Raw genomic sequence first — 16,824 nt, forward strand, 5'->3', positions numbered from 1 at the left:
ATTGACAATGAACATATGTCGCTTTACCTTCATCCTTGTTTTATGATCTACCTTCCCATCCTCTTTTTCGATCGCTCTTTCTTCCTCCTCCCTTTTTATCTGCCTTCCTTTGAGGTCACCTGTCCTGCGCTGCGTGCCATCACGCCGGAAAAGCCACATCAAGCCCAAAAGGACCCCAGCAAGCATTATGCGGCAGGAACCAGCGGATGGAACCGATTCCGGTCGACCTTCCCGTTTATTACCGGCCGCCGGATGGTCTTTTCTGCCATTGTTGTGGAGGTCTAATTATAATTACAAAACAAGGATTAAGAGCTGCCCGACAAAGCAGCGCAGGAAAGGTGAAATTAAACAAAAGAACCCCCGGAGCCGGATTGCCTGGTGGCTGGGAAGGATTCGCTTTCACCTTTCTTCTCGCTTATCCGGTATCGGCCGCACTAGCATCGCAAACATCGGGGAGTGATCCTTTTTGCTGTGCATCTTGCATTTCCCATACCGGCTCACCACGAGTGCTGCAACGTCATCGTCCTTTACGACGGAAGTGCAATAATTACAGGGGCAAATCCTCGGCGTAAATCATTGGTCGAGCAAGGTCAGTGAATTAGCCACTGACAACGGCTAATAAGTGGCAAAAATGATAAACTTCAACCGTCGCAACCAGCCAGAGCGGCAATCAGAAAGGATCTAATCCTACTACAATTTCCTGAAAGAAGAATCATCAAATGGGAATCATCGGCACCAATTACCACAGCCAGGGATCGCGTGATGGGCCAGCTAAGCAGGAAGACTTATGTGTTATGACTGCTTACCCACAACCTTCGGACGGTTCCCGGCACCAGCCTTCCGATCGAAAATCCCCGGATGTCAAAGAAAGGATGGTGGCATTACGTGGCGTTATTTATCCGAATAGGGTCCGGCGACAGTTTAGGCTGGCGGAGGTGAACACGGCAGTTCCGGATTCTCAACACAATCAACGCAACACAATCGGATTCGGTAGCTTCGGAAAGATGTCTTCAATTCCCAAACAGAATGAAATCCGGTAGCCCTTTTTTTTCAATATCGATCGAGCGTTGCGATCGTCAACACAAATGAAAACATTCTCGGAGATATTAATCCGTCGACGGAGGCTCGTCCGAATCCAATTTCGATGATTGATGATACGCACCGGGAACGATGGGACAATTATCTGGCCAATGGAACTGCAATGGAACTAGACGGCATCGCTGAGGGAAGCAAAAGTCATTTGCAAAAAAAGATTTTTTTAACTTTCAAATCAATTCTCGTCCGAGGCTCCCTTCAAATCTGCTCGGTATTGACCGGAAACAGGAAACCGGAAATTCTTCAATGCACACCGACGGTGCCCGCTCAGCACATCCGCAAACCGATTCGTTCTGTTTGCTTAGGACACCCGGGGGTAGTCTGTTCACAAAAGAATTAATTATCACGTACGGCAAACTCACCAACAATCTAACCCCCGACCGGAAGGACCAATGTTGTGGGACGCTAGCGTGCATGTGTCTGGTGAGTGGACGGGTGCGAAAATTGGGAAAAACGCAAACCAACCAACCGACCGGTCCGACAATTCGTGTGCAATTGCCAATCCATGGGTGGGCCTCGGGGGGTAAACCCAGCCCGGAACCCGGAACGGATGTTGACAGCGACAGAAACGTGTCAATCGCCGTTTGTTTTCCCGAGATTGGATGCTTCGGGCCTTTATGACTTCCTAGGGATGTTGGTGGCGGCGTCGAAACATGTGTTGTCGACCGTCGGGATCCTTTCCGTCCTTGTGATCGTATCCTTTCCGTTTATCCTTGCAACTGCACTGTCAAGGCAGTCGGCAGAACGTGACCCACACAATGGTTTCCTGGCAATCGTACAGCGGAATCAACTCGTCGTTTGGCTTCCTCTGGAACGCGTGGAGGCAATCCCTAGGGGCGATGATGATATCTTTAAACGGCAGCGCATCGATCGCGGAGACGGAAATCCTTTTCCGATTGTCAAAAAGGAAACGCGATCGTGATCCGTGGGCTTCCTTCACTCGCTAGAAATGTAATCATGAGCCACTGCAGCCCTTCCGGACCCTGAATTCAACCCCGGGGGTGCGATGGCTTCTTGGTGCCCGAGGATCAAGCACGTGATCGCGCCCACCATTGGGATAGGTCGTGGTGCTTGGGTGCTCGTGAAATGTGACACGCTTCACGAGGGTGAGGATCGTTTCCCGGCAACAAGGACTACATTACTCCGTTTACGCCTCGTCTAACCGGCGTCTACAGCCAGGATTACCATTTTGACTAACGACTCCCGCAAGAAGTGTGTCCTTGCGGGTGCATTTGAGTGGAGCAGCAGCACCGCACTACGTTACACAGGACAAATGGATGAGTTATGTAAATGGAAAGCGATCGCAGCCGGCGGTTGGTTCGAGGAAGGTAAATCCATTGAGCGAGCTGCCATGTGCTGCACGTGCAGCTGCATCAACCGTAAGACCGTAAGATCCAACTCCTTGGCAGTGCTCATCACATTTAATTGAATACATGAGCCTGCGCTTTGCGTCAATCTTCATACCGATCGTCAAGCAGCACTTCACCGAGCGCTCCGTGTATCCTTTTTGGGCTCGGGCCTCCAGAATTGAGGACCAGGAATAGTAATTAAAATACGAACGGCGGCATGGTGCTCCAGGATGTCGACACCAGATTGGCTTCGTCAGCGTGATTCGTCACTTTAAGGCCAGGTCGGCTTCACGTGCACACGTTGGCATTCGTTTCCTGTTTGATGATCGTATCGGTTCTTCGTCCTTTTTTTTTCGCCAGCAGATCGGGATAAGCTCAAACGGATACGCATACGGATGCGTGCGTGCATCGAAATTCGGTCCGGGCAGGATGGGATTGTTTTTTGTGTTGTTGTTTCTGCCCTGCGCCCTCATCCTAAAGCTCATCCGGGTTTTTGAAGATTGTTTTTCCTTCTCTCTGTCGCCACGAATGCGGATCGGACGCATCCTGTTCATTCCGTGTTCGGTAAATGTTGGTTAACCGGGATTGGACCGGAGAATGTATCGAAACAAAACGGACACATGCACGGTGGAGTTGGAGTTTTCTCCGAGTTCCTCCGCGGGGCTGTTTGGTGGTCCCGGATCGCGGTCACCAAATAAATATCCATCACGGCAAATGTCCCGCTGTCGATGCCGCCTGGCCGCTAGCGGGGACGGGCAGGAAAAGAAATAAAATCAAACAACATGATCCTGGCCACACAAAAACGATCCTAAGACACCGCCGGACTCGGCGGTGTGGGCGTATTTGCTCGCCGACGAGGCGGATCGAGGAAAAGGCTGAACCCGCAGTCCCGCCCGCCAAAAACCTTCGTCGTGATCGGTTTCATGTCAAAATAAATATAAAATCTGTTCTTTCCGTTACGGTGGGCCAGGGATCGGATTGAAGCCACACATGGTTAACGTGGTAGAACGGTAAAAATGTCCAAAAAGTCCTAGATTTTATGACGCTTGAAGTGCACCGCAAGATGATCTGCTTGCGCCGCAGACGATCGGGTTTATTGCGTTGGAATGTGTCTCTGTCGGAAAAAACTAACATTGTCGACTTTTAATGGTTGTCTGTTGTTACTGATTATTTTATGTTTTAATGTTCAGTAAAACTAATTAAAAAAATATCTTCAAACTGTGCCCAGAATGTATTTTCTAGAGGCACATTGAGCTACTAAATATTTAAAGTAATAAATGTAAATGTTTAAATAGAAAATTCACAAAGATATCGCCACCAAAAAATGCCACGAACACATAAAAGGAATAAAATACTTTGTAATATAAAATAAAGTATAAACAGTTTATGTTCTGTATAAAATGGCATGACTTTTTAAACGGCTCTCCATGATGTTTCACTTCAAAAGCAATCAGATAATAGAAAGTTCAATCTTCAACACTTTTGCTTTACTTTGTAGGGCTTATACAGCTTCAAATGGTTTGGGTGTGAAGCAACATCAAACATTTTTTAACGTTTTGATCTGTTCACTCAGTTAACAACCAACATCATTTTTTTCCACTAAACGGTTTTTCAGAGATTCCTTAAAAAGTTAAAATTTTTCCATTTGATGATATAGTTGCTACAACCGAATCAATCTTTATTCCGAGCGTTCGGGTAACCCGACATAGAACTCATTTCCTCGGAGCTCAGAACGATAGAACGAGGTACAGTCACCGCCCAAAAGGAAGTGCCTCACGCATCTAATGATTTTATAAAAATACCAAGCCGTATTTTTATTTTAAATCCAAATTTATTATGAAAAGTTTAAGTATTTCTCAAACAAATGCCATCCAAAATGGGTAGGGGCATTGACTTCTTCTTTCCTTATTCTTATCATTGCCTTGCCCATCTAAGGATAACAGTGGATGCACCAGAAACGATCATGCAGCACGCATGAAACAAGAACGAGTGAGTCAGTATCTTTTTCAGCCCATCACTGTAACTACGGTGGTGAGCGTGATCGAGGAGGAAGCGACTCAGAAAAGCATAAAAACCCTCTCGATGGAGGGTTGAGGGGTGAGTTCGTGTTTGCGCCTCTGCCGGTGAAGATCTCTTGTGACTCGTCGACAACAATTTGCTGCTGCCGTGTGATCGCGAGACCGCGGCCGTTAACGGAGATACGAAACCGGCACTGTGTCAACGCAGTTTTCGCCAACATAACTGATCTGAAGCGAGTTTCGTACGTGGTGTGAATGAGGTGAATCCTTTTTGGGGTGTTTTTTTTGGTCACCAGTATCCAAAGGCATCTCAAAGTGAATCGAGGGTAGTGCAAAGAGAGGGCCACCAGTGTGTGGTAATAATTGGAACCGATTCTCAACCTCTTGTGTCGAGCCGGAAGAGGGATAAACCCATCTGCCTCCCGTGATCACTCAGCCGTGCACTAATTAGAAATACGATAATCAATTAAAACACAGCAGCTAACCAAAGGGATTACTGACTTAACGCTCAGCAGCAGCAGCAGCAGCAGCAGTTCCATCCATTCGACTCGGTCCATCGGCTCGCCGAAGGGGCTCGTCTGCCGGTTGGCCGCCAGCGCCCGGTTTCCCCGTGGCCGTGGATATCGAATTTCCGACACGCGTATCGTCGTCGCCAGTTCTTTTGTGTAGTGCGTGGTTGTTGCGAGCTCGCGCGTCCCCCCCCCCCCCTCCGTGTGTGTCTGTGATTGTGACGGATCCTCAAGAAATTGTGTCTCTCGTCCGAGCACCGCAGGCCGAAACATCTGCCGCCACCGCTGCCGCTATCGAATCGAAAGGGGCTTACGGGCTGGAAAAAAGATCCCCGGACCAGAGAGCGGCAACAGCTTGAGGCCCACGCGGCTACGAGAAACCGGACCGAACCAGAGGGGCCACCCCATCCTCTCAGCTGGCGATCGATCGCCAGCGGCAAGAAACGGTGCGACGCGCGAGTGAGATTGTGTTAGCTTGTTGCTAGCGTGGTAACAGCCGGTAAAAGGACCCGAAACCAAAGCCCAAAAGGTACACTCAGAACCATCTCATTAGCTCGGATCCCATCTCCCGGGCTCACCAGCCAGCCAGCCAGCCAGCCAGCCGGTTCCTTGTTTTGTCCTCTTTTTCCACTTACATTCGCCCGCGTGTCGATTTATGCTGACTGCTGACGGTGTGCCAACATAAGTGAGGCACGTGTTCTCTTCGGGATCGGACAAACAACAACATAAAAGGAGGAAAGGAAACTGCAGCAGCCCAGTTAGTGCGAAACAACAGGAAACATCTGCAAACGATCGACGCCGGGTGATCGGATTTGGTTGGCCTTTTTTTTTTTGGTTCTGCGAAGACGACGACGTCAACGACAACGATCGGTAGAAGAGGTAAGTAGCGGGATGCTGCATATGTTAAGATTTGTCATTTCGAGGTCGGGCACACCATCCAACGATCACGGTTTGCTAACTGCATATCACTGCAGACCCGTAGCGTAGTAGCTCAAGTAGCTGCAAAACCGAGGCGGATCTGACCGCCGATCGCATTTAAATCCAGTTTCCGGTGGGCACTGTTTATACGAAGGTCCACTCCCGATGTCGGGAGTCAGGGTTGCTGAATAATGGCCTCACGGTCACGGTAGACGACAATTGTGGCCAAGCAGCCAGTGCTTTCGAGTGGAATAAATACATACGATTTGGTAGTCCATTAACAATGTATAGCCATTTATGAACCCTGGCTGGCTCATTATTTGATTACCTAAACGACTTGTGCAGACGGCCGCCGATCATGTTCAGTCGTCATGTTGCAAAGTGTAAAGAAATCTTGGATAAAACTACCTGAAACCTTACCTTACGGTTCAATAACTCGATTCCACTGTTTACTGTCCACTGTCCAGACATTCAACCACTCTTCCTTTCTTACTCCAACACAACACCAGCCAAACCAGACAATTTTTTGTCAACCATCCATAGACACGATCATGTTGTTTCCGATCGTGCCTGCCCAAATGGTGGTGGCCGTACACGCATTACACACTACATTCCGGAATTCCGTTCGGAAATCGATAAAACTGGCACACTGGCCCAACCAAATTCGAATCGGAAGTGCAGCCCGTGCGTGCGTGCGTACGTGCGTACGTGCCCGAGGTCGATCGACGTGCAAAGCGGCCGCCAAACCCCGCAATTGGTAGTCAAGTGGCGACAGATTCGAGCTTTTCAATATCCGCCGGAATCGAATTCGGAATGGGGGGTCGGGGCGAAGGGGTCTCAAAAACCGATTCATGATGCCGCGATCGACGGATTTCTCTTTTCGGTGTACGGCTGGCGGGCGTCTGATCGATCGAAAGCCGCCCGCAACCAGCAAACTAATCGAGGACGCGCACTGCTCGTTGTGTTGTGTTGAGGAAAGTCGTTCAAAAAAGTTGAAGGTTAGCTTCGCGTCTCCATCGGCCAACGTTGTAGACCAATTGTTTATACCTACACGCTTCCTGCTGCTCCTCATCAACTCTCTGACACTTGTTCTGTTCGGTATATTGGTTCCATTCGGGCATAGCAGTAACGCAAGCGGCGATCCAAATCTTGCTTAATCAATGGCCACCGGAAGGCCGGAAGTGGGCACCGATGTTCTAATGAGAGTGACCCCGACGTTGTGTAATCTACTTTTGACAAGAACATCAATTTTCTCGCTTCCTTTCCCTCCAGCCCACCCCGGGCGGGATGCTACCATCATCTTCAGGTCTTCAGATCTTGTGTGTAGAAGGGCTCGCTAAGGGGTGCACGCTGCGTGCACCACTTGCTAGCTGGCCCCTTTGGGGGATCGTAATTGGAAGGTGAGGAAACGGATCACCAGCAACGGCACGCCTACCCACGCCTTCGGTCTTCCCGGGTGCTCGATGATTCCGGTGACGTGATACGCCCGGGGATCTCCTTCTTTTCCGATTTAACAGAACGTTGATTCAGAGGCCGGCAGAAGGGCTTGATGCGGCGCTGACAGACCAGCCCCCGCCACCCCGGGTTCCTAGTTTAATGAGCAGGAAATCTATTATTAATTTCCCAAAACTCCAACAACTCGCACAGCGCTACGGTTCGGTTGTACCACGATCGGTGATCTTTTCGTGGTTCTCGTTCGGTCGCTCGATCGCTGAGTTTTGCGCAACTCCACGCACGGACCGGAAGCCCCCGAACCCGCACCTCTTAACCCTGCCTTCTTTGACGGTGATGTTTGTTGATGTTTGTTTGCCTTAACACCGCGGCCGCTGCTGAATGATCGTGTTGCTGCTGGATCGAAGCGAAGTCGCGAGAAGCGTCAGGCCGATCGAGTTCGCAAAAACTGCTTACTCTACATCTCTCGCGTCCGCTCGGTGCGGTGGAGGTGCTGCTGTGGCGCAAGAAAAGTTTGGAAACTTTGAGGAAACAATTTAAAGAGTTGGACAACTTCTTCTAGCACGACACATCAGACGGACTGCTGCTGATGGACAGCAGCGTGGGATCTAGGAGTGGAAAACGCGGGATCGAGGGATCGAGATTGAAAACCCGCGATAATGCTCCGTGACGCGATCGCGCGCTGGGGAAACTTCACCGAAAACGAAACCGAGAGGAAGAAGATCATTTGAAGCTTCCGTCGAGCACCAGTCGCGGGCGGGAGGGTAGTTTTCGGTGGAAGATTTCCCGCGACTCTCCGCGGCATCACCGCGGCTGGCGCGCGGCAGCCCGTGTGACCGGCGTCCGGGGGTTGGCCGTCTAATTTGTCCGGTTCGTTACTTTGTCGACTCATTTCCAGCTAGACCACAAGCCCTTCCCGGAGATCGCTAGCTCTGGCCAACCGGAGCGGAAACACTCGATGGCGACACGCGAAACACGGTGGCAGAGGTGGTGGTGGTGGTGGTGGTGGTCGTCGTCGTCGTCAGCGTCGTGAGTTGCTGCGTCTCCGTGCCGGTGCCGGATGCTGTGTCGAAATGGCGGGAAACCTCGTCTGTTCATGTTCTTTGCTCCGCCAAAAAACACAAAAACCCATTTCCGAAGTGGTGCGCGATGGCGATGGCGCTGGTTGCGGATGCGTTGGTTGTCTGTCTGTGCCTGTGCGTGAGTGGTGGAAATGGAACCATAATATCCTGTCCCACCCTCCCCCTCTGGCTCACGCAGCAGCAGCAGCAGCAGTAGCATCATCAATCGTAGATCGCATCTCGTGAAGTTCGTTCATCCGGCCCAGGGCGATCGCGATGGATTGTTTGTTTGGATTGGAGCCAATATGACAATCGATCGCTCGGTTTGCTTGCGTCATCATCACTGCTACCCAAGAAGTTGCAGTTCACGAACACGAAGCAGGAGAAGAAGAAAAGGAAGGGGTTTTCCCTTGGTATTTCCACCCCCCTCCCCCCCACCCCCCCATCCGGCCATCGCACGAGATCCGGACAGCGGGAACGGAAATTGGATCATTTTCCTCGCATCATTCCTCGCGAATCGCGAACCCATGACATCCCCCGGAAGTGTTGGCTCCTGTAGTGCGTAGCAGCAGCACCAGCACCGGCACCAATCATCATCCGGTGCCGGTGGAAATGATGAGCAAGCGACCATGGATTGGTAATAATTAGTCTCGCTGAAGGGATGACGCCGATGATGATGATGATGATGATGATGATGATGGGTCTAGACATCCTTCTGACCGATCGCCCAATACTCGATCGGTAATTCGGATTTTGTAATGTTTGTTGTGGGATGTCGTGGCTGTCGGTGTCGTCGTCATCGTCCTCTGTCGCCTGCTGTCATGATTCCACGGGGCACGCGGACACTCTCATCGCTTCAATGGTCGTGGAGCGCGCGCGCTCGCGCATCGACCAACATCCGCTTGGGTGCGCGATGAAGATAAGAAACGCCTAGGCCACTGAAACCCCTTTTGGGCGTCGCAAGAAGCAGCAGCAGCAGTACCGGTGCCGCCCAGCTACCACGGGAGCTCTATTTATGGAGACCAAGGAAGCCGCCGTCTAGATGAGTCAGATGAAGACGTGCGCGCGGTGCTGTTGCACTGACGAAGAGGTTGATTCATTGGAATTAATTTTGGAACTCGATGCGACAACCGCTAGCGAGCGAGAGGGCCATGCCCTCTACTTCTCAAAAACCACACGCATGGCCCAGATTTGAAAATCCCCTCCGCGTCGCTGGCACGATACCACTGTTAATGTTTATCAGATTTCCTCGATATCACAGAGCTACAACCAATTTCGGTATCAGTGATAAGCAGCGGAGAACGGAAGTGCTCACGCACGTAGTTGGTGTGTCCCAGGCCGCGGCTGTGTGGTCAACAGTGTGTTTGTTTACTGCGCCACTCGCTGGCTGGAACTGTGTCACTGCATTTTGCCACTTCAACGATTTTCGATTTTAACTTTACAACTGGAACGAACGCGCTGGCTCAGTGGCTCAATCGATTCCAGTCCCCTTAAAAATGGCCACCAGCATGCGTACGTGAGCGAGTGTTGACTTCCTGATTCAGCACAATACGCACCAGCAGCTCGCCAGTGATTGTCGTTAGCGGTTTGGGGTCGTTTTCACCTGTAGGTCGACCGACCTCTCTCGAGTTCACACGCATAGTTGCAGGGTTTGTGTTGCTTTGACGTTGAAATGAAATGCAAAACTCCAAACTGACCTTCCATTGGGTGGAATTTTTCAAAAAAACACAAAACCCCATTTGGCAGAAGCGTATTTGCCATAAGCACGGAGCGGCGGATAATCCCCCTTGCTCGGCCAAATGTCCATTTTACCGTAATGGAAACACAACGCCCGGGCATAGAGCGGAGCTGGTCATGGATATTAAGCGTGGCCCCGTTGTTTATCAGTCTGTTCCCATCAAGCAGAAGCAGCAGAGCACCAGCCACCAGCAGCTAACTGTATCATCAACCACCACCACCATCCAAGCAACCGACAACGGAACACAGCGATCATGCCTTTTGGAAGGGCTGCTTGGTGCAGATGCTGCGCACACCATGATCGGATCAACGGACAGCTGCGTGCGTGAACCAGGGCGGCCGGTTAGCCGGGAAAAGTGATGTGAAAATTGGATTCAGGAAGAGAGTTTCCGTCCTCCTCCTCCTCCTCCTCCCCATATCATGATGCCCCACCGAACCGCGGAAAATGCTGGGAAAGCGGATGGAATTATTAAAAATTTCGAGCAACCGGAGGCCGCCGGAGATCGGTGGTGGTGCTCTGTTTGGCGTGAAAATGGATTTCCTTTCCCGAGGTCGACGCACGGATGCCAATCTTTCGAAAGATTCTAATGCTCTCCCCGGAGGGGGGCGATTGAGAGATTGGAATGATGATTTAATTACCACGGGTCCGGCGTTCATTAACCTCCTAGACATCCTAGGTGCGAGCAGGCGAGCATTTCTGCAAAATCAACATTCTATCCAACCTCGTTCCACCCCGTCTGTCCTTTCTCTGGTTCTGCTCAGAACCAAACACGGAAGCGGCACCGCTGCGGTGGTGGTGGTGGCGGTCACGGTAATGAGGTGCGCACCAAAACCGACACCACGAAGAAGCCACAGCTGAACGCACAGAGCCGAGGAAAACGAACCGAACCGAGCGCTTTTCCTTGCACCCAGAACGCGGTTGCTTTTCACGCTGGAGAATCTTCGGAGCGAGCTGGTGCCGGGTGCGAACGGGCGCTGAATTTATGCTCGCTGTTCGACGACCGCACTTCCGCTCAACCTGTTGCGCCAGCCAGCCAGCCCGGCGGTTGGGGTATAAAATGGGAAATTAATTCACACGACACGGCGAAGGAAGAAGGAGAATGAGCGAGTGAGGTGAGGGGCGAGTGAGATCCAAGAAAAGCTGGAAATTCTGAACCGCGAACCGGCGTGCCATCCCTGGTGAAGACGCGCGCGCGGAACACAACAATTGGAGTGTAAATAACGGTGCTGGCCTCGATTCCGGTGTGAAGTGGGCGGGGGGGGGGGGGACCTCCCTTGGTGTTGGTTGCTCGTTATGCCTCGGTGGATTTTCCATTCGCTGCACTCGGCTGCGTTGGTTTGACTCTGGCTCGCGGCCTCTCGGAAATGTGAGAACGAGACCACCGGCTGCGCCATCTTGCAGCAATCAGCAGCTGCGGCAATCCGCCGGTTGTGTGCCTCATCGTTAGTGGGCTTCATCAAGAACGGCTGCGTCTGTGATCTTGCGTTAACGTCGCCAACACCCAGATTAACCGTGCGCGTGCGCTACTAGATTGATAGATCTCACTCGCCTTAGCTGTCCGTTTGAATTACGTGTCAGTCCTGGCAGTCCTGGGACTGGGAGTACTTGCGGAAGCCGATAATGGTTGTTTATTTGCTGAGGTCTTCCATTGCTGCCCGCACCCCAGATTAGACGACTCCGCTGACCCTTGGTGCACGCGTCATCCATTAAGACAGGACAAGCGACTGGCGACTGACCCAATGGAGTGTGTGTATTGGGTCATTAGCGCCAGGACTGTTGCTCTCTGCTTTTTCTAGTGCCAAATGGCATTAAATTGCCATCGCCCGGGCACAGACGCCGCCATCTACCGCAATCACCTCCAAGTCTATGACCTCCCTCCAGACAGTCTCCCTCCGGCTCGGCTGGCTGATAAGTCCTGCTTTCCATTCCCAGTGTTTTGGCTCTTTTTCGGCCAAGACCGGCGTTATCTGCGACCAAAGATCGGCGGCAGCTCCGGCGTCGATTGTTTACACAACGCGCATCATCCCGGACCGGATGCGCGATCACCAGCGACCAGCTCGCGATGATTGTCCAGTTTTTGGTGCGCTCGGTACGGCAAGGAAGTGTGCAATTAAGAGCCACCCCGGGGATGGGCGCAATGCGCAATGTCAACCACGTTGTGGCCACGCTACGCCACGGGAAAATGGGAATGCGGGCAGCGGTCTATTGCCATCGCCATCGATGAGGCGACATAGCGGCGGAAACTGGACCGACCGCCGGTTGTGAAGGTTGATTAAATTGCGATGATGATGATGATCATCATCATCATCACGGCGCAGAGGAAGCAGGAAGATGCGTCCAACTAGCGCAGCGGTTGTCTTCGTCGTTGGCGAGCGAACGAAGGAGAAGGAGGAGGAGGAGGAGGAGAAAGAACGTCACCGAAGAACACACACTCCCGGTAATTGTTCGTCTCGTGTCTCGGCGGCTTAGTCTCCTGTGGTGCAGAGCGGGAACGCCGAGGGGAGAGAGAGAGAGAGAGAGAGAGAGAGAGAGAGAGAGAGAGAGAGAGAGAGAGAGAGGGCACCGGGAATCTGAGGAACTCGCGGGACCCGGTGAGAATGTGTTTTATTTGTTCCCGCGTTTCCCCCCCCGGTCGACCGTCTGTCGCTTCCGTCTCCGGTGTTACGCTTGTAATTACGGTTTGACAATTACACTTTCCTTCCGTGCGGCTTCCTGCCCAGCCCTGCCATTCCCCTTTCCCGCTAGTCTCCGCCCGCCCTCGGATGGGGCAGAACCGGCATCAGTGATCAGCTTTTCTGGGTACAATGATCAGCTTTTGTGGCTTCTCCAGCGTACACGTACACGGCGGATAGAAGCGCTGCTCTCTGTGCCTATGTCACAGACCGGTAGATCGCCTTCTAAGCTTCAAACCCTCGGTGCCCCCCTTCCAAGGCAAGCCGGATGCTAAATTATGAGCAACAGATGAGCGCGCCGTCGATGCGCTGAGACCAGCAGCAGCAGCAGCAGCAGCATCCTCCCGAAATGTGATGTATGCTGGTGCTTCCGTTCCGTTTTATTGGTTTTTTTTTTGGCGTTCGAAAATGGAAACGCACACGCATTCGTTGTGTTCGCTTCCTGCACTTTTCGGTTCACCTACTTTCCTGTGAAGTTGGTGGTTGGCACGAGCGATGGCGACCTTCTTCCCATCCGTCCGCCCATCCACCAATGTGTGAGCGCGCGCGAATGAGGTCGGCGTGTGGCGGCGCAGCATCTTGGGAGCAGCAATTTGGGGTGCGGTGCGTTACTGATGCGACAGAGCGGCGGCGAGTACAGATAGAGAGAGAGAGAGAGAGAGAGAGAGAGAGAGAGAGAGAGAGAGAGAGAGGGTGAATGGTGAAGGAAAAAAAAAACTCAAGATTTATGGAGCAAGCGATCGTTCCCATACCACCATCACCCATCATTGATCGCCGAGTTCGTTTGCGCTTCGCGATCGCGAGGACAGATAGAGAAGTTATTAGATACCGATTTATCCCCGGCGCAACACACGTTCTCGACTGGTTTCTTCCGCTGTATTTCTTACATTATTTCACGCTGGCGTCGTATTGCGACGAGCGGGGATCCAGACATCATTGCAGACATCCGGGGACGCACCAGCCACGAACAAGGGGAAGTGACGCTTTTTATAGGATAATTACGTAATGCTGCTGTGTAGCGTATGCTTGGATCGTCTTTGACCTGCGCGCTCGATCGGGTATGCGATCACGGTTTCTCCATTTTCGAGGCTATGTTTCCTGCCTTGGCCGGTGCGCTGTTTGCCCTAGAACCGATGAGGATTCGCGCATAGCCTTTTGCACACGCAACCGACTAAACACGTGGCCCCGGCTTCCGTTCGCAGCGAACACGGCACGGCACAAGGACGAATCCGTCCACTGGAATACCGAACAACGCAGCAGGAACGCAGGAAAGGAAGCGGAAACGAAGTGCCGGTGACGGACGGAAAAAGCAACGCAGCGACAACCAACAACAAACCGAGCTAACCCCGGGGACAGAATCGTCAACCAGGGGGCGAAGAAAGAGGAAGGAAATCAATTGAGAACCGTAGAACCGTGTGGCGTGGAGCGAAACAAAATACCCAGCCCCCGGCCGGGGCGAAACACTAGAAAACAGGAAACGTATAAGCGAACACGCCGGGCGTGAGGAGCCAGAGGAGAAGAAAGATGAGGGAAGAGAAGACTTCCAGGTCCAAGAGAGAAGATGAGGCCAAGAAGGAAGAGGACAAGGATGGGTAAAGAACCGAAAGAACCAAATCCTGCGTAAACAAACCAAACATAACAAATAGGGCCAGGAAAGGAAGGAAGCGAAGAAGAGAGAGAGAGAGAGAGAGAGAGAGAGCGAGAGGAGTAGGAGGACAAGAGGGCTGCAGGAAGCGAATGCAACATGACCACCGCAAGGCCACGCTCGCCGCGCTCTATAGAACGGATGTAGCGTGAAGCCGAGAAGAAATTTGGTCGACGAGACGGTACCGTGGCCACCGGTGGTGCCGCTGCTGCTGCTGCTGGAAGGAAGAAAGCCACATAAGGCGCGACGTGCGGCCACGTTGGGTGAAGTTAATAAGGAAATCCCGCGTTTTTAATGGTCGCAAGCAGTCGCGTTCGTATAGGGATTAGTGGGGACGATCGCCAACCACCACAGATCAACCGGGCGTGTCTGATCGTGTTTTTTGGGGCGGGAGATTTCCTTTTTCGATTCCCTTGGCCCTTACCGGGCCTTAAGTGTCTCTAATGTTTATTAAACGATCCTCGCTTATCACTGGAAGATACGGGAAAGGCGTACGGAACGCGCGCGCGCGCGCGCCCGTAATCAAATAACCGTCTTCGACCCACGCGTCATCGTAGGAGGTTGCTGGGCGGTCTCAGGGCTCCCGTCCCAGACTGCTCGGTCGGTCGTTAATGATCCGGAGCCGGAGGGTAGAGATTTGTTTACATCGGCGGCCGCGCAGACAAAGTGCGCATCGTCTAGAGCTGGCAGACGATGGTGATGCCAACCGAACCATAACCTTGGCTGGGCTGTATACGGATCAGAATTTGGATTCGGCATACCATGATCTCGACATACGGTGTGTCAGCAGATACGTGACTCGTTGGACGGAGTACCAGTGGATGATCCTGTGTGGTGATCGACGATTTATTCACCGATTTGTTCTTCTCGCTTGACGATCCTTCTGTCGCAGTAGAATCTACAATTCTCAATGCAATAATCAGCGGTTCTTCCTTTTTGGAAGAATATTTTCAGTGAGTTCATATGGTTGGCACAAAATCTGCCTTATACTCTTTACAGAACTTTTTTTTATTATAATTCGGATTACAAGCATTCGGTCACATGTTCGCTACATATTCGATAGTGGTAGTAGAACAGACTAACACCAGATTTTTGTATTGCATTGTGTTCAATAGCGCGAGGATCGTGGAAAAGTGGATCCATAAAGATGCAAAAAACCTCCCCACGAAAAGCTACCCCACAAATCTCCTCAGAAACCGGCTTCATAGCATTACTTCTGCTACAGACTCGACTTGATTGACTTGCGAGACACACTGCCGGTGCGACGGTTGGCCAATCGAGCGATCGTGCTCACCATCGTGCTGTTACCATCTGTCTTGCCTCTTTTTGCATTCGAGCGCGCTTTCTGCATGAGCGCGCGCTCCGCTGTCTAGCCACCGGCCGCAAAAACGTCCACGGCTCCATCCCCGGCGACATCGTCTCTGGCCTGTCTGGTCGGCAGCGACGGTTGCGTGCGTCTACAGATTTCCGGCAGCACGAACGTTTGTCGCCGGTGGTGCGTCTCCTCCATCATACATTATTGAGTTTACGTAGTGAAGCAACAGAAGCAGCAGCAGCAGCAGCAGCAGCAGCAGCAGCAGCAGATTCGTGCGTAGGTGATGACGTCGATGTCACCGAGTCAGGCGTGCGTGCGCACCAAATTCAATTACCAACACGCGACAACCCTTTGCGTCGAAGAGACGGTTCGTCTGTTGTCACGTCGGCGGATGGTTTTCGGGTGGCATTTCGATCTAGAACAGCACGGGAGACAGTGAAAGAGAGTGCTCGTGTTGACAGCATCCGATCATCATCCCCCATTAGTAGCACCTTCGCACTAGCGAGCATTAGTGCGCTAGTTTGTTAGTTCAAACGGATTTGCTGCGAGAACTGGTGTGACGTGCAACACTTAACACCTACCAAGTCTCGCAGTCTCGTCATTATCATCCACTGCAGATGGCACGATCACGCCCAACGATCATCACCATTGCGGCGGCGGCGGCGGCGGCTGTTACAAACAACAATTCTAGCTGGGGGAAAAAAAACAGAAAACGAAATTCAAGTGGAAAAAGCAGAACGCCAGACGCAACCGGACGGATGTTTCGAATATGCTGCTCTCTCAGAGAGTGTGACGATAGATTAGCCGCACACTTCCGGTGCGCACGCGGCACCGGGGTCTGTATCCAAGGCCCTCTCTCGATACATTCCCAGTCGCGTACGGATTTGAAGATCACAACCCGTCGGGACACGCCGGATTGAACGGACGATCGGAAGCAACACAATGGCTTCCGTTTCCGAGTGAGCTGCCCCATGATGGGCCCTCCGATCGTGTATCCGTCGTTTTGGCCAGGAAAATTCCCAGCGGTTCGTGGGACATCCTGGGGGAGCGCA

The 16,824-nt window shown here is 52.0% G+C and overlaps 1 protein-coding gene across 2 annotated transcripts in view; it reads left to right on the forward strand.

The window, feature by feature from the left end:
• The first annotated feature begins 4,583 nt into the window (after positions 1-4,583).
• The window catches only part of LOC126575559 (ETS homologous factor), a 14,121-nt gene continuing 1,880 nt past the window's right edge, over positions 4,584-16,824 (forward strand). Inside the window, exons 1-2 of one of the 2 annotated variants that reach the window (XM_050236309.1) lie at positions 4,584-4,722; positions 4,940-5,850. The gene's annotated coding sequence lies outside the window, so the exon portion shown is untranslated. Of the gene's footprint in view, positions 5,851-16,824 lie in introns of both variants that reach the window. The other variant, XM_050236308.1, reaches the window with a different exon arrangement.

This window comes from Anopheles aquasalis, chromosome 3 (genome assembly GCF_943734665.1).
Source record: "Anopheles aquasalis chromosome 3, idAnoAquaMG_Q_19, whole genome shotgun sequence".
NCBI classification, from domain to species: Eukaryota; Metazoa; Arthropoda; class Insecta; order Diptera; family Culicidae; genus Anopheles; species Anopheles aquasalis.